This window comes from Brassica napus, unplaced genomic scaffold (assembly GCF_020379485.1).
Source record: "Brassica napus cultivar Da-Ae unplaced genomic scaffold, Da-Ae ScsIHWf_1040;HRSCAF=1456, whole genome shotgun sequence".
Lineage (NCBI taxonomy): Eukaryota > Viridiplantae > Streptophyta > Magnoliopsida > Brassicales > Brassicaceae > Brassica > Brassica napus.
In genome coordinates, this window is record NW_026014468.1 from 1 (window position 1) to 14,637 (window position 14,637).

The window sequence follows — 14,637 nt, forward strand, 5'->3', positions numbered from 1 at the left end:
TATGATCGCACCCGTTGGTACACATCCTCGCGTTTCCCTATATCATTTGTCTCGTCCAATCCAAGTGTTAGGCCGTGGGGCCCACATGATTTTCGACTGATTTTTTTTCCAGCGGAATAGTGCATCGGGTTAATGGCGTTAAGAAAGCATCAAAAACAACATGAAATCCGTTGGGATCCTTTTTTACGTCCCTTACCTTTCTGCAGCCCGTTTGAGGGTCAAAACGGCTGAATTTGGGCCCGAAAAATTGCACGCCTATTTACCACCTCCCCTTTTATGGTTTCTGGGCTTTTCCGAAATGGTGCTATGGGCGACGTAGTTCCTCACGGTTCAAAAGTTTATGAGGTTTCCAAGTTTAGACTCGTTTAGGCCGAAAAAAAAATAAAAAAAAAATAAAAAGGGTGCAACACGAGGACTTCCCGGAGATCACCCATCCTAGTACTACTCCCGCCCAAGCACGCTTACTTCGGGTTTCTGATGGGATCCGGTGCATTAGTGCTGGTATGATCGCACCCGTTAGTACACATCACTCGCGTTTCCATATATCATTTGTCTCGGCCACTCCAAGTGTAAGGCCGTGGGGCCCACATGATTTTCTGACTGTTTTTTTCCAGCGGAATAGTGCATCGAGGTTAATGGCGTTAAGAAAGCATCAAAAACAACCTGAAAATCCGATTGGGATCCTTTTTTACGTCCCTTACCTTTCTGCAGCCCGTTTGAGGGTCAAAACGGCTGAATTTGGGCCGAAAAATTGCCAGCCTATTCACCGCCCTTTATGGTTTCTGGGCGTTTTCCGAAATGGTTATGGGCGACGTAGTTCCTCACGGTTCAAAAGTTATGAGGTTCCAAGTTTAGACTCGTTTTAGGCCGAAAAATAAAATAAAAAATAAAAAGGGGTCAACACGAGGACTTCCCCGGGAGGTCACCCGCCTAGTACTACTCTCGCCCAAGCACGCTTAACTGCGGAGTTCTGATGGGATCCGGTGCATTAGTGCTGGTATGATCGCACCCGTTAGTAACATCACTCGCGTTTCCATATATCATTTGTCTCGGCCACTCCAAGTGTAAGGCCGTGGGGCCCACATGATTTTGACTGATTTTTTCCAGCGAATAGTGCATCGAGGTTAATGGCGTTAAGAAGCATCAAAACAACCTGAAAACCGATTGGGATCCTTTTTTACGTCCCTTACCTTTCTGCAGCCCGTTTGAGGGTCAAAACGGCTGAATTTGGGCCCGAAAAATTGCACGCCTATTCACCGCCCTTTATGGTTTTCTGGCGTTTCCGAATGGTGCTATGGGCGACGTAGTTCCTCACGGTTCAAAAGTTATGAGGTTTCCAGTTTAGACTCGTTTTAGGCCGAAAAAATAAAATAAAAATAAAAGGGGTGCAACACGAGGACTTCCCGGGATCACCCATCCTAGTACTACTCTCCCGCCCAAGCACGCTTAACTGCGGAGTTCTGATGGGATCCGGTGCATTAGTGCTGGTATGATCGCACCGGTTAGTACATCACTCGCGTTTCCATATATCATTTGTCTCGGCCACCAGTGTAAGGCCGTGGGGCCCACATGATTTTCTGACTGTTTTTTTTCAGCGGAATAGTGCATCGAGGTTAATGGCGTTAAGAAAGCATCAAAACAACCTGAAAATCCGATTGGGATCCTTTTTTACGTCCCTTACCTTTCTGCAGCCCGTTTGAGGGTCAAAACGGCTGAATTTGGGCCGAAAAATTGGCCAGCCTATTCACCGCCCTTTATGGTTTCTGGGCTTTTTCCGAAATGGTGCTATGGGCGACGTAGTTCCTCACGGTTCAAAAGTTATGAGGTTTCCAAGTTTAGACTCGTTTTAGGCCGAAAAAATAAAATAAAAATAATAAAAGGGGTGCAACACGAGGACTTCCCGGGAGGTCACCCATCCTAGTACTACTCTCCCCCAAGCACGCTTAACTGCGGAGTTCTGATGGGATCCGGTGCATTAGTGCTGGTATGATCGCACCGTTAGTACATCACTCGCGTTTCCATATATCATTTGTCTCGGCCACTCCAAGTGTAAGGCCGTGGGGCCCACATGATTTTCTGACTGTTTTTTTTCCAGCGGAATAGTGCATCGAGGTTAATGGCGTTAGAAAGCATCAAAACAACCTGAAAATCCGATTGGGATCCTTTTTTACGTCCCTTACCTTTCTGCAGCCCGTTTGAGGGTCAAAACGGCTGAATTTGGGGCCGAAAAATTGGCACGCCTATTCACCGCCCTTTATGGTTTCTGGGCTTTTCCGAAATGGTGCTATGGGCGACGTAGTTCCTCACGGTTCAAAAGTTATGAGGTTTCCAAGTTTAGACTCGTTTGAGGCCGAAAAAAAAAAAAAAAAATAAAAAGGGGTGCAACACGGACTTTCCCGGGAGGTCACCCATCCTAGTACTACTCCGCCCAAGCACGCTTAACTGCGGAGTTCTGATGGGATCCGGTGCATTAGTGCTGGTATGATCGCACCCGTTAGTACATCACTCGCGTTTCCATATATCATTTGTCTCGGCCAATCCAAGTGTAAGGCCGTGGGGCCCACATGATTTTCTGACTGTTTTTTTTCCAGCGGAATAGTGCATCGAGGTTAATGGCGTTAAGAAAGCATCAAAAAACAACATGAAAATCCGATTGGGATCCTTTTTTACGTCCCTTACCTTTCTGCAGCCCGTTTGAGGGTCAAAACGGCTGAATTTGGGCCCGAAAAATTGCCACGCCTATTCCACGCCCTTTATGGTTTCTGGGCGTTTCCGAAATGGTGCTATGGGCGACGTAGTTCCTCACGGTTCAAAAGTTATGAGGTTTCCAAGTTTAGACTCGTTTTAGGCCGAAAAATAAAATAAAATAAAAATAAAAGGGGTTCAACACGAGGACTTCCCGGGAGGTCACCCTCCTAGTACTACTCTCGCCCAAGCACGCTTAACTGCGGAGTTCTGATGGGATCCGGTGCATTAGTGCTGGTATGATCGCACCCGTTAGTACATCACTCGCGTTTCCATATATCATTTGTCTCGGCCACTCCAAGTGTAAGGCCGTGGGGCCCACATGATTTTCTGACTGATTTTTTTTTCCAGCGGAATAGTGCATCGAGGTAATGGCGTTAAGAAAGCATCAAAACAACCTGAAAATCCGATTGGGATCCTTTTTTACGTCCCTTACCTTTCTGCAGCCCGTTTGAGGGTCAAAACGGCTGAATTTGGGCCGAAAATTGCCAGCCTACCTATTCACGCCCTTTATGGTTTCTGGGCGTTTCCGAATGTAGCTATGGGCGACGTAGTTCCTCACGTTCAAAGTTATGAGGTTTCCAAGTTTAGACTCGTTTTAGGCCGAAAAATAAAATAAAAAAAATAAAAAGGGGTGCAACACGAGGACTTCCCGGGAGGTCACCCATCCTAGTACTACTCCCGCCCAAGCACGCTTAACTGCGGAGTTCTGATGGGATCCGGTGCATTAGTGCTGGTATGATCGCACCGGTTAGTACATCACTCGCGTTTCCATATATCATTTGTCTCGGCCATCCAAGTGTAAGGCCGTGGGGCCCACATGATTTTCTGACTGTTTTTTTTTCAGCGGAATAGTGCATCGAGGTTAATGCGTTAAGAAGCATCAAAACAACCTGAAAATCCGATTGGGATCCTTTTTTACGTCCCTTACTTTCTTTCTGCAGCCCGTTTGAGGGTCAAAACGGCTGAATTTGGGGCCGAAAAATTGCCACGCCTATTCACTCACGCCCTTTATGGTTTCTGGGCGTTTCCGAAATGGTGCTATGGGCAACGTAGTTCCTCACGGTTCAAAAGTTATGAGGTTTCCAAGTTTAGACTCGTTTTAGGCCAAAAAATAAAATAAAAAAAATAAAAAGGGGTGCAACACGAGGACTTCCCGGGAGGTCACCCATCCTAGTACTCTCCCCAAGCACGCTTAACTGCGGAGTTCTGATGGGATCCGGTGCATTAGTGCTGGTATGATCGCACCCGTTAGTACATCACTCGCGTTTCCATATATCATTTGTCTCGGCCAATCCAAGTGTAAGGCCGTGGGGCCCACATGATTTTCTTGACTGTTTTTTTTTCAGCGGAATAGTGCATCGAGGTTAATGGCGTTAAGAAAGCATCAAAAACACCTGAAATCCGATTGGGATCCTTTTTTACGTCCCTTACCTTTCTGCAGCCCGTTTGAGGTCAAAACGGCTGAATTTGGGGCCGAAAAATTGCCACGCCTATTCACCGCCCTTTATGGTTTCTGGCGTTTCCGAAATGGTGCTATGGGCGACGTAGTTCCTCGGTTCAAAAGTTATGAGGTTTCCAAGTTTAGACTCGTTTTAGGGCCGAAAAAAAATAAAATAAAAATAAAAAGGGGTGCAACACGAGGACTTCCCGGGAGGTCACCCATCCTAGTACTACTCTCGCCAAGCCCTTAACACTTAACGGAGTTCTGATGGGATCCGGTGCATTAGTGCTGGTATGATCGCACCCGTTAGTACATCACTCGCGTTTCCATATATCATTTGTCTCGGCCACTCCAAGTGTAAGGCCGTGGCCCACATGATTTTCTGACTGTTTTTTTTCCAGCGGAATAGTGCATCGAGGTTAATGGCGTTAAGAAAGCATCAAAAACAACCTGAAAATCCGATTGGGATCCTTTTTTACGTCCCTTACCTTCTGCAGCCCGTTTGAGGGTCAAACGGCTGAATTTGGGCCGAAAATTGCCACGCCTATTCACCGCCTTTATGGTTTCTGGGCGTTTCCGAAATGGTGCTATGGGTGACGTAGTTCCTCACGGTTCAAAAGTTATGAGGTTTCCAAGTTTAGACTCGCTTTAGGCCGAAAATAAAATAAGGGTGCAACACGAGGACTTCCCGGGAGGTCACCCATCCTAGTACTACTCTCTCCCAAGCACGCTTGACTGCGGAGTTCTGATGGGATCTGGTGCATTAGTGCTGGTATGATCGCACCGGTTAGTACATCACTCGCGTTTCGATATATCATTTGTCTCGGCCAATCCAAGTGTAAGGCTGTGGGACCCACATTATTTTATGACTGTTTTTTTTTCCAGCGGAGTAGTGCATCGAGGTAAATGGCGTTAAGAAAGCATCAAAAACAACCTGAAAATCCGATTGGATCCTTTTTTACGTCCCTTACCTTTCTGCAGCCCGTTTGAGGGTCAAAACGGCTGAATTTGGGGCCGAAAAATTGCCACGCCTATTCACCCGCCCTTTATGGTTTCTGGCGTTTTCCGAAATGGTGCTATGGGCGACGTAGTTCCTCACGGTTCAAAAGTTATGAGGTTTCCAAGTTTAGACTCGTTTTAGGCCGAAAAATAAATAAAATAAAAATAAAAAGGGTTTCAACACGAGGACTTCCCGGGAGGTCACCCGTCCTAGTACTACTCTCGCCCAGCACGCTTAACTACGGAGTTCTGATGGGATCCGGTGCATTAGTGCTGGTATGATCGCACCCGTTAGTACATCACTCGCGTTTCCATATATCATTTGTCTCGGCCACTCCAAGTGTAAGGCCGTGGGGCCCACATGATTTTCTCTGACTGATTTTTTCCAGCGGAATAGTGCATCGAGGTTAATGGCGTTAAGAATGCATCAAAAACAACCTGAAAATCCGATTGGGATCCTTTTTTACGTCCCTTACCTTTCTGCAGCCCGTTTGAGGGTCAAAACGGCTGAATTTGGGCCCGAAAAATTGCCACGCCTATTCACCGCCCTTTATGGTTTCTGGGCGTTTCCGAAATGGTACTATGGGCGACGTAGTTCCTCACGGTTCAAAAGTTATGAGGTTTCCAAGTTTAGACTCGTTTGAGGCCGAAAAATAAAAAAAAAAAATAAAAAGGGGTGCAACACGAGGACTTCCCGGGAGATCACCCATCCTAGTACTACTCTCCCCCCGCCCAAGCACTTAACTGCGGAGTTCTGATGGGATCCGGTGCATTAGTGCTGGTATGATCGCACCCGTTAGTACATCACTCGCGTTTCCATATATCATTTGTCTCGGCCACTCCATGTAAGGCCGTGGGGCCCACATGATTTTCTGACTGTTTTTTTTCCAGCGGAATAGTGCATCGAGGTTAATGGCGTTAAGAAAGCATCAAAAACAACCTGAAAATCCGATTGGGATCCTTTTTTACGTCCCTTACCTTTCTGCAGCCCGTTTGAGGGTCAAAACGCTGAATTTGGGCCCGAAAAATTGGCCAGCCTATTCCCACCTGCCCTTTATGGTTTCTGGGCGTTTCCGAAATGGTGCTATGGCGACGTAGTTCCTCACGGTTCAAAAGTTATGAGGTTTCCAAGTTTAGACTCGTTTGAGGCCGAAAATAAAATAAAAAAAAATAAAAGGGGTGCAACACGAGGACTTCCCGGGAGGTCACCCATCCTAGTACTACTCTCCCGCCCAAGCACGCTTAACTGCGGAGTTCTGATGGATCCGGTGCATTAGTGCTGGTATGATCGCACCGGTTAGTACATCACTCGCGTTTCCATATATCATTTGTCTCGGCCATCCAAGTGTAAGGCCGTGGGGCCCACATGATTTTCTGACTGTTTTTTTCCCAGCGGAATAGTGTATCGAGGTTAATGGCGTTAAGAAAGCATCAAAAACAACCTGAAAATCCGATTGGGATCCTTTTTTACGTCCCAAACCTTTCTGCAGCCCGTTTGAGGGTCAAAACGGCTGAATTTGGGCCGAAAATTGCCACGCCTATTCACCGCCCTTTATGGTTTCTGGGCGTTTCCGAAATGGTGCTATGGGCGACGTAGTTCCTCACGGTTCAAAAGTTATGAGGTTTCCAAGTTTAGACTCGTTTTAGGCCGAAAAATAGAATAAAAAAAATAAAAAGGGGTGCAACACGAGGACTTCCCGGGAGGTCACCCATCCTAGTACTACTCTCGCTCCGCCCAAGCACGCTTAACCTGCGGAGTTCTGATGGGATCTGGTGCATTAGTGCTGGTATGATCGCACCGGTTAGTACATCACTCGCGTTTCCATATATCTTTTGTCTCGGCCACTCCAAGTGTAAGGCCGTGGGGCCCACATGATTTTCTGACTGTTTTTTTTTCAGCGGAATAGTGCATCGAGGTTAATGGCGTTAAGAAAGCATCAAAAACAACCTGAAAATCCGATTGGGATCCTTTTTTACGTCCCTTACCTTTCTGCAGCCCGTTTGAGGGTCAAAACGGCTGAATTTGGGGCCGAAAAATTGCCACGCCTATTCACCGCCCTTTATGGTTTCTGGGCGTTTCCGAAATGGTGCTATGGGCGACGTAGTTCCTCCTCACGGTTCAAAAGTTATGAGATTTCCAAGTTTAGACTCGTTTTAGGCCGAAAAAAAATAAAAAAAAAATAAAAGGGGTGCAACACGAGGACTTCCCGGGAGATCACCCATCCTAGTACTACTCCCGCCCAAGCACGCTTAACTGCGGAGTTCTGATGGGATCCGGTGCATTAGTGCTGGTATGATCGCACCGGTTAGTACATCACTCGCGTTTCCATATATCATTTGTCTCGGCCACTCCAAGTGTAAGGCCGTGGGGCCCACATGATTTTCTGACTGTTTTTTTTCCAGCGGAATAGTGCATCGAGGTTAATGGCGTTAAGAAAGCATCAAAAACAACCTGAAAATCCGATTTCGGATCCTTTTTTACGTCCCTTACCTTTCTGCAGCCCGTTTGAGGGTCAAAACGGCTGAATTTGGGGCCGAAAAATTGCCACGCATATTCACCGCCTTTTATGGTTTCTGGGCGTTTCCGAAATGGTGCTATGGGCGACGTAGTTCCTCACGGTTCAAAAGTTATGAGGTTTCCAAGTTTAGACTCGTTTTAGGCCGAAAAAAAAAATAAAAAAAATAAAAAGGGGTGCAACACGAGGACTTCCCGGGAGGTCACCCATCCTAGTACTACTCTCGCCCAAGCACGCTTAACTGCGGAGTTCTGATGGGATCCGGTGCATTAGTGCTGGTATGATCGCACCGGTTAGTACATCACTCGCGTTTCCATATATCATTTGTCTCGGCCACTCCAAGTGTAAGGCCGTGGGGCCCACATGATTTTCTGACTGTTTTTTTTCCAGCGGAATAGTGCATCGAGGTTAATGGCGTTAAGAAAGCATCAAAACAACCTGAAAATCCGATTGGGATCCTTTTTTACGTCCCTTACCTTTCTGCAGCCCGTTTGAGGGTCAAAACGGCTGAATTTGGGGCCGAAAAATTGCCACGCCTATTCACCGCCCTTTATGGTTTCTGGGCGTTTCCGAAATGGTGCTATGGGCGACGTAGTTCCTCACGGTTCAAAAGTTATGAGGTTTCCAAGTTTAGACTCGTTTTAGGCCGAAAAATAAAATAAAAAAAATAAAAAGGGGTGCAACACGAGGACTTCCCGGGAGGTCACCCGTCCTAGTACTACTCTCGCCCAAGCACGCTTAACTGCGGAGTTCTGATGGGATCCGGTGCATTAGTGCTGGTATGATCGCACCCGTTAGTACATCACTCGCGTTTCCATATATCATTTGTCTCGGCCACTCCAAGTGTAAGGCCGTGGGGCCCACATGATTTTCTGACTGATTTTTTTCCAGCGGAATAGTGCATCGAGGTTAATGGCGTTAAGAAAGCATCAAAAACAACCTGAAAATCCGATTGGGATCCTTTTTTACGTCCCTTACCTTTCTGCAGCCCGTTTGAGGGTCAAAACGGCTGAATTTGGGCCCGAAAAATTGCCAGCCTATTCACCGCCCTTTATGGTTTCTGGGCGTTTCCGAAATGGTACTGTGGGCGACGTAGTTCCTCACGGTTCAAAAGTTATGAGGTTTCCAAGTTTAGACTCGTTTGAGGCCGAAAAATAAAATAAAAAAAATAAAAAGGGGTGCAACACGAGGACTTCCCGGGAGATCACCCATCCTAGTACTACTCCCGCCCAAGCACGCTTAACTGCGGAGTTCTGATGGGATCCGGTGCATTAGTGCTGGTATGATCGCACCGGTTAGTACATCACTCGCGTTTCCATATATCATTTGTCTCGGCCAATCCAAGTGTAAGGCCGTGGGGCCCACATGATTTTCTGACTGTTTTTTTCCAGCGGAATAGTGCATCGAGGTTAATGGCGTTAAGAGAGCATCAAAAACAACCTGAAAATCCGATTGGGATCCTTTTTTACGTCCCTTACCTTTCTGCAGCCCGTTTGAGGGTCAAAACGGCTGAATTTGGGGCCGAAAAATTGCCACGCCTATTCACCGCCCTTTATGGTTTCTGGGCGTTTCCGAAATGGTGCTATGGGCGACGTAGTTCCTCACGATTCAAAAGTTATGAGTTTTCCAAGTTTAGACTCGTTTTAGGCCGAAAAAAAAAAAAAAAAAAAAAAAAGGGGTGCAACACGAGGACTTCCCGGGAGGTCACCCATCCTAGTACTACTCTCGCCCAAGCACGCTTAACTGCGGAGTTCTGATGGGATCCGGTGCATTAGTGCTGGTATGATCGCACCCGTTAGTACATCACTCGCGTTTCCATATATCATTTGTCTCGGCCACTCCAAGTGTAAGGCCGTGGGGCCCACATGATTTTCTGACTGATTTTTTTCCAGCGGAATAGTGCATCGAGGTTAATGGCGTTAAGAAAGCATCAAAAACAACCTGAAAATCCGATTGGGATCCTTTTTTACGTCCCTTACCTTTCTGCAGCCCGTTTGAGGGTCAAAACGGCTGAATTTGGGCCCGAAAAATTGACAAGCCTATTAACCGCCCTTTATGGTTTCTGGGCTTTTCCGAAATGGTGCTATGGGCGACGTAGTTCCTCACGGTTCAAAAGTTATGAGATTTCCAAGTTTAGACTCGTTTGAGGCCGAAAAAAAAATAAAAAAAAAAAAAAGGGGTGCAACACGAGGACTTCCCGGGAGATCACCCATCCTAGTACTACTCCCGCCCAAGCACGCTTAACTGCGGAGTTCTGATGGGATCCGGTGCATTAGTGCTGGTATGATCGCACCGGTTAGTACATCACTCGCGTTTCCATATATCATTTGTCTCGGCCAATCCAAGTGTAAGGCCGTGGGGCCCACATGATTTTCTGACTGTTTTTTTCCAGCGGAATAGTGCATCGAGGTTAATGGCGTTAAGAAGCATCAAAAACAACCTGAAAATCCGATTGGGATCCTTTTTTACGTCCCTTACCTTTCTGCAGCCCGTTTGAGGGTCAAAACGGCTGAATTTGGGGCCGAAAAATTGCCACGCCTATTCACCGCCCTTTATGGTTTCTGGGCGTTTCCGAAATGGTGCTATGGGCGACGTAGTTCCTCACGGTTCAAAAGTTATGAGGTTTCCAAGTTTAGACTCGTTTAGGCCGAAAAATAAATAAAATAAAAATAAAAGGGGTGCAACACGAGGACTTCCCGGGAGGTCACCCATCCTAGTACTACTCTCGCCCAAGCACGCTTAACTGCGGAGTTCTGATGGGATCCGGTGCATTAGTGCTGGTATGATCGCACCCGTTAGTACATCACTCGCGTTTCCATATATCATTTGTCTCGGCCACTCCAAGTGTAAGGCCGTGGGGCCCACATGATTTTCTGACTGATTTTTTTCCAGCGGAATAGTGCATCGAGGTTAATGGCGTTAAGAAAGCATCAAAAACAACCTGAAAATCCGATTGGGATCCTTTTTTACGTCCCTTACCTTTCTGCAGCCCGTTTGAGGGTCAAAACGGCTGAATTTGGGCCGAAAATTGCCAGCCTATTCACCGCCCTTTATGGTTTCTGGGCGTTTCCGAAATGGTGCTATGGGCGACGTAGTTCCTCACGGTTCAAAAGTTATGAGGTTTCCAAGTTTAGACTCGTTTGAGGCCGAAAAATAAAATAAAAAAAAATAAAAGGGGTGCAACACGAGGACTTCCCGGAGATCACCCATCCTAGTACTACTCCCGCCCAAGCACGCTTAACTGCGGAGTTCTGATGGGATCCGGTGCATTAGTGCTGGTATGATCGCACCGGTTAGTACATCACTCGCGTTTCCATATATCATTTGTCTCGGCCAATCCAAGTGTAAGGCCGTGGGGCCCACATGATTTTCTGACTGTTTTTTTTTCAGCGGAATAGTGCATCGAGGTTAATGGCGTTAAGAAAGCATCAAAAACAACCTGAAAATCCGATTGGGATCCTTTTTTACGTCCCTTACCTTTCTGCAGCCCGTTTGAGGGTCAAAACGGCTGAATTTGGGGCCGAAAATTGCCACGCCTATTCACCGCCCTTTATGGTTTCTGGGCGTTTCCGAAATGGTGCTATGGGCGACGTAGTTCCTCACGATTCAAAAGTTATGAGGTTTCCAAGTTTAGACTCGTTTTAGGCCGAAAAATAAAATAAAAAAAATAAAAAGGGGTGCAACACGAGGACTTCCCGGGAGGTCACCCATCCTAGTACTACTCTCGCCCAAGCACGCTTAACTGCGGAGTTCTGATGGGATCCGGTGCATTAGTGCTGGTATGATCGCACCGGTTAGTACATCACTCGCGTTTCCATATATCATTTGTCTCGGCCAATCCAAGTGTAAGGCCGTGGGGCCCACATGATTTTCTGACTGTTTTTTTTCCAGCGGAATAGTGCATCGAGGTTAATGGCGTTAAGAAAGCATCAAAAACAACATGAAAATCCGATTGGGATCCTTTTTTACGTCCCTTACCTTTCTGCAGCCCATTTGAGGGTCAAAACGGCTGAAATGGTACTGTGGGCGACGTAGTTCCTCACGGTTCAAAAGTTATGAGGTTTCCAAGTTTAGACTCGTTTTAGGCCAAAAAAAAATAAAAATAAAAATAAAAAGGGGTGCAACACGAGGACTTCCCGGGAGATCACCCATCCTAGTACTACTCCCGCCCAAGCACGCTTAACTGCGGAGTTCTGATGGGATCCGGTGCATTAGTGCTGGTATGATCGCACCGGTTAGTACATCACTCGCGTTTCCATATATCATTTGTCTCGGCCAATCCAAGTGTAAGGCCGTGGGGCCCACATGATTTTCTGACTGTTTTTTTTTCCAGCGGAATAGTGCATCGAGGTTAATGGCGTTAAGAAAGCATCAAAAACAACCTGAAAATCCGATTGGGATCCTTTTTTACGTCCCTTACCTTTCTGCAGCCCGTTTGAGGGTCAAAACGGCTGAATTTGGGGCCGAAAAATTGCCACGCCTATTCACCGCCCTTTATGGTTTCTGGGCGTTTCCGAAATGGTGCTATGGGCGACGTAGTTCCTCACGGTTCAAAAGTTATGAGGTTTCCAAGTTTAGACTCGCTTTAGGCCGAAAAAAAAATAAAAAAAAAATAAAAAGGGGTGCAACACGAGGACTTCCCGGGAGGTCACCCATCCTAGTACTACTCTCGCCCAAGCACGCTTAACTGCGGAGTTCTGATGGGATCCGGTGCATTAGTGCTGGTATGATCGCACCCGTTAGTACATCACTCGCGTTTCCATATATCATTTGTCTCGGCCACTCCAAGTGTAAGGCCGTGGGGCCCACATGATTTTCTGACTGTTTTGTTTCCAGCGGAATAGTGCATCGAGGTTAATGGCGTTAAGAAAGCATCAAAAACAACCTGAAAATCCGATTGGGATCCTTTTTTACGTCCCTTACCTTTCTGCAGCCCGTTTGAGGGTCAAAACGGCTGAATTTGGGGCCGAAAAATTGCCACGCCTATTCACCGCCCTTTATGGTTTCTGGGCGTTTCCGAAATGGTGCTATGGGCGACGTAGTTCCTCACGGTTCAAAAGTTATGAGGTTTCCAAGTTTAGACTCGTTTAGGCCGAAAAATAAAATAAAAAAAATAAAAAGGGGTTCAACACGAGGACTTCCCGGGAGGTCACCCGTCCTAGTACTACTCTCGCCCAAGCACGCTTAACTACGGAGTTCTGATGGGATCCGGTGCATTAGTGCTGGTATGATCGCACCCGTTAGTACATCACTCGCGTTTCCATATATCATTTGTCTCGGCCACTCCAAGTGTAAGGCCGTGGGGCCCACATGATTTTCTGACTGATTTTTTTCCAGCGGAATAGTGCATCGAGGTTAATGGCGTTAAGAAAGCATCAAAAACAACCTGAAAATCCGATTGGGATCCTTTTTTACGTCCCTTACCTTTCTGCAGCCCGTTTGAGGGTCAAAACGGCTGAATTTGGGCCCGAAAAATTGCCAGCCTATTCACCGCCCTTTATGGTTTCTGGGCGTTTCCGAAATGGTACTGTGGGCGACGTAGTTCCTCACGATTCAAAAGTTATGAGTTTTCCAAGTTTAGACTCGTTTGAGGCCGAAAAAAAAAAAAAAAAAAAAAAAAAGGGGTGCAACACGAGGACTTCCCGGGAGATCACCCATCCTAGTACTACTCCCGCCCAAGCACGCTTAACTGCGGAGTTCTGATGGGATCCGGTGCATTAGTGCTGGTATGATCGCACCGGTTAGTACATCACTCGCGTTTCCATATATCATTTGTCTCGGCCAATCCAAGTGTAAGGCCGTGGGGCCCACATGATTTTCTGACTGTTTTTTTCCCAGCGGAATAGTGCATCGAGGTTAATGGCGTTAAGAAAGCATCAAAAACAACCTGAAAATCCGATTGGGATCCTTTTTTACGTCCCTTACCTTTCTGCAGCCCGTTTGAGGGTCAAAACGGCTGAATTTGGGGCCGAAAAATTGTCACGCCTATTCACCCCCTTTATGGTTTCTGGGCGTTTCCGAAATGGTGCTATGGGCGACGTAGTTCCTCACGATTCAAAAGTTATGAGTTTTCCAAGTTTAGACTCGTTTTAGGCCGAAAAATAAAATAAAAAAAAAAAAAAGGGTGCAACACGAGGACTTCCCGGGAGGTCACCCATCCTAGTACTACTCTCGCCCAAGCACGCTTAACTGCGGAGTTCTGATGGGATCCGGTGCATTAGTGCTGGTATGATCGCACCGGTTAGTACATCACTCGCGTTTCCATATATCATTTGTCTCGGCCAATCCAAGTGTAAGGCCGTGGGGCCCACATGATTTTCTGACTGTTTTTTTTCCAGCGGAATAGTGCATCGAGGTTAATGGCGTTAAGAAAGCATCAAAAACAACCTGAAAATCCGATTGGGATCCTTTTTTACGTCCCTTACCTTTCTGCAGCCCGTTTGAGGGTCAAAACGGCTGAAATGGTACTGTGGGCGACGTAGTTCCTCACGGTTCAAAAGTTATGAGGTTTCCAAGTTTAGACACGTTTTAGGCCAAAAAAAATAAAAATAAAAATAAAAAGGGGTGCAACACGAGGACTTCCCGGGAGATCACCCATCCTAGTACTACTCCCGCCCAAGCACGCTTAACTGCGGAGTTCTGATGGGATCCGGTGCATTAGTGCTGGTATGATCGCACCGGTTTGTACATCACTCGCGTTTCCGTATATCATTTGTCTCGGCCAATCCAAGTGTAAGGCCGTGGGGCCCACATGATTTTCTGACTGTTTTGGTTTCCAGCGGAATAGTGCATCGAGGTTAATGGCGTTAAGAAAGCATCAAAAACAACCTGAAAATCCGATTGGGATCCTTTTTTACGTCCCTTACCTTTCTGCAGCCCGTTTGAGGGTCAAAACGGCTGAATTTGGGGCCGAAAAATTGCCACGCCTATTCA

General features: G+C 46.7%; 27 non-coding genes and 2 pseudogenes across 27 annotated transcripts; all 29 read right to left on the reverse strand.

Moving 5' to 3' along the window:
• Positions 1 to 398: 398 nt before the first annotated feature.
• LOC125595337 lies at positions 399 to 515 on the reverse strand. Its single transcript, XR_007330178.1, has one exon. It is a non-coding gene; the product is annotated as a 5S ribosomal RNA (ribosomal RNA).
• A 377-nt stretch (positions 516 to 892) lies between these two features.
• On the reverse strand, positions 893 to 1,011 carry LOC125595331. The gene has a single exon (XR_007330173.1). It is a non-coding gene; the product is annotated as a 5S ribosomal RNA (ribosomal RNA).
• Positions 1,012 to 1,382: 371 nt separating this feature from the next.
• LOC125595332 lies at positions 1,383 to 1,501 on the reverse strand. Its single transcript, XR_007330174.1, has one exon. It is a non-coding gene; the product is annotated as a 5S ribosomal RNA (ribosomal RNA).
• A 378-nt stretch (positions 1,502 to 1,879) lies between these two features.
• Positions 1,880 to 1,998, reverse strand: LOC125595375. Its single transcript, XR_007330214.1, has one exon. It is a non-coding gene; the product is annotated as a 5S ribosomal RNA (ribosomal RNA).
• A 378-nt stretch (positions 1,999 to 2,376) lies between these two features.
• Positions 2,377 to 2,493, reverse strand: LOC125595372. Its single transcript, XR_007330211.1, has one exon. It is a non-coding gene; the product is annotated as a 5S ribosomal RNA (ribosomal RNA).
• A 385-nt stretch (positions 2,494 to 2,878) lies between these two features.
• On the reverse strand, positions 2,879 to 2,996 carry LOC125595376. Its single transcript, XR_007330215.1, has one exon. It is a non-coding gene; the product is annotated as a 5S ribosomal RNA (ribosomal RNA).
• A 380-nt stretch (positions 2,997 to 3,376) lies between these two features.
• LOC125595348 lies at positions 3,377 to 3,495 on the reverse strand. Its single transcript, XR_007330187.1, has one exon. It is a non-coding gene; the product is annotated as a 5S ribosomal RNA (ribosomal RNA).
• Positions 3,496 to 3,880: 385 nt separating this feature from the next.
• Positions 3,881 to 3,995, reverse strand: LOC125595386. Its single transcript, XR_007330225.1, has one exon. It is a non-coding gene; the product is annotated as a 5S ribosomal RNA (ribosomal RNA).
• Positions 3,996 to 4,374: 379 nt separating this feature from the next.
• On the reverse strand, positions 4,375 to 4,494 carry LOC125595338 (annotated as a pseudogene).
• Positions 4,495 to 4,856: 362 nt separating this feature from the next.
• LOC125595384 lies at positions 4,857 to 4,975 on the reverse strand. Its single transcript, XR_007330223.1, has one exon. It is a non-coding gene; the product is annotated as a 5S ribosomal RNA (ribosomal RNA).
• A 385-nt stretch (positions 4,976 to 5,360) lies between these two features.
• LOC125595329 lies at positions 5,361 to 5,478 on the reverse strand. Its single transcript, XR_007330171.1, has one exon. It is a non-coding gene; the product is annotated as a 5S ribosomal RNA (ribosomal RNA).
• Positions 5,479 to 5,861: 383 nt separating this feature from the next.
• Positions 5,862 to 5,983, reverse strand: LOC125595333. The gene has a single exon (XR_007330175.1). It is a non-coding gene; the product is annotated as a 5S ribosomal RNA (ribosomal RNA).
• A 381-nt stretch (positions 5,984 to 6,364) lies between these two features.
• LOC125595387 lies at positions 6,365 to 6,484 on the reverse strand. Its single transcript, XR_007330226.1, has one exon. It is a non-coding gene; the product is annotated as a 5S ribosomal RNA (ribosomal RNA).
• A 380-nt stretch (positions 6,485 to 6,864) lies between these two features.
• LOC125595336 lies at positions 6,865 to 6,989 on the reverse strand (annotated as a pseudogene).
• Positions 6,990 to 7,374: 385 nt separating this feature from the next.
• Positions 7,375 to 7,493, reverse strand: LOC125595356. Its single transcript, XR_007330195.1, has one exon. It is a non-coding gene; the product is annotated as a 5S ribosomal RNA (ribosomal RNA).
• Positions 7,494 to 7,877: 384 nt separating this feature from the next.
• LOC125595341 lies at positions 7,878 to 7,996 on the reverse strand. The gene has a single exon (XR_007330180.1). It is a non-coding gene; the product is annotated as a 5S ribosomal RNA (ribosomal RNA).
• Positions 7,997 to 8,378: 382 nt separating this feature from the next.
• Positions 8,379 to 8,497, reverse strand: LOC125595334. Its single transcript, XR_007330176.1, has one exon. It is a non-coding gene; the product is annotated as a 5S ribosomal RNA (ribosomal RNA).
• Positions 8,498 to 8,879: 382 nt separating this feature from the next.
• LOC125595357 lies at positions 8,880 to 8,998 on the reverse strand. The gene has a single exon (XR_007330196.1). It is a non-coding gene; the product is annotated as a 5S ribosomal RNA (ribosomal RNA).
• A 381-nt stretch (positions 8,999 to 9,379) lies between these two features.
• On the reverse strand, positions 9,380 to 9,498 carry LOC125595328. The gene has a single exon (XR_007330170.1). It is a non-coding gene; the product is annotated as a 5S ribosomal RNA (ribosomal RNA).
• A 382-nt stretch (positions 9,499 to 9,880) lies between these two features.
• On the reverse strand, positions 9,881 to 9,999 carry LOC125595358. Its single transcript, XR_007330197.1, has one exon. It is a non-coding gene; the product is annotated as a 5S ribosomal RNA (ribosomal RNA).
• A 380-nt stretch (positions 10,000 to 10,379) lies between these two features.
• On the reverse strand, positions 10,380 to 10,498 carry LOC125595349. The gene has a single exon (XR_007330188.1). It is a non-coding gene; the product is annotated as a 5S ribosomal RNA (ribosomal RNA).
• A 380-nt stretch (positions 10,499 to 10,878) lies between these two features.
• On the reverse strand, positions 10,879 to 10,996 carry LOC125595380. The gene has a single exon (XR_007330219.1). It is a non-coding gene; the product is annotated as a 5S ribosomal RNA (ribosomal RNA).
• Positions 10,997 to 11,378: 382 nt separating this feature from the next.
• LOC125595342 lies at positions 11,379 to 11,497 on the reverse strand. Its single transcript, XR_007330181.1, has one exon. It is a non-coding gene; the product is annotated as a 5S ribosomal RNA (ribosomal RNA).
• A 322-nt stretch (positions 11,498 to 11,819) lies between these two features.
• On the reverse strand, positions 11,820 to 11,938 carry LOC125595359. Its single transcript, XR_007330198.1, has one exon. It is a non-coding gene; the product is annotated as a 5S ribosomal RNA (ribosomal RNA).
• Positions 11,939 to 12,323: 385 nt separating this feature from the next.
• Positions 12,324 to 12,442, reverse strand: LOC125595360. Its single transcript, XR_007330199.1, has one exon. It is a non-coding gene; the product is annotated as a 5S ribosomal RNA (ribosomal RNA).
• A 382-nt stretch (positions 12,443 to 12,824) lies between these two features.
• LOC125595368 lies at positions 12,825 to 12,943 on the reverse strand. Its single transcript, XR_007330207.1, has one exon. It is a non-coding gene; the product is annotated as a 5S ribosomal RNA (ribosomal RNA).
• Positions 12,944 to 13,325: 382 nt separating this feature from the next.
• On the reverse strand, positions 13,326 to 13,444 carry LOC125595361. The gene has a single exon (XR_007330200.1). It is a non-coding gene; the product is annotated as a 5S ribosomal RNA (ribosomal RNA).
• Positions 13,445 to 13,825: 381 nt separating this feature from the next.
• On the reverse strand, positions 13,826 to 13,944 carry LOC125595350. Its single transcript, XR_007330189.1, has one exon. It is a non-coding gene; the product is annotated as a 5S ribosomal RNA (ribosomal RNA).
• Positions 13,945 to 14,265: 321 nt separating this feature from the next.
• LOC125595362 lies at positions 14,266 to 14,384 on the reverse strand. The gene has a single exon (XR_007330201.1). It is a non-coding gene; the product is annotated as a 5S ribosomal RNA (ribosomal RNA).
• Positions 14,385 to 14,637: the final 253 nt, after the last annotated feature.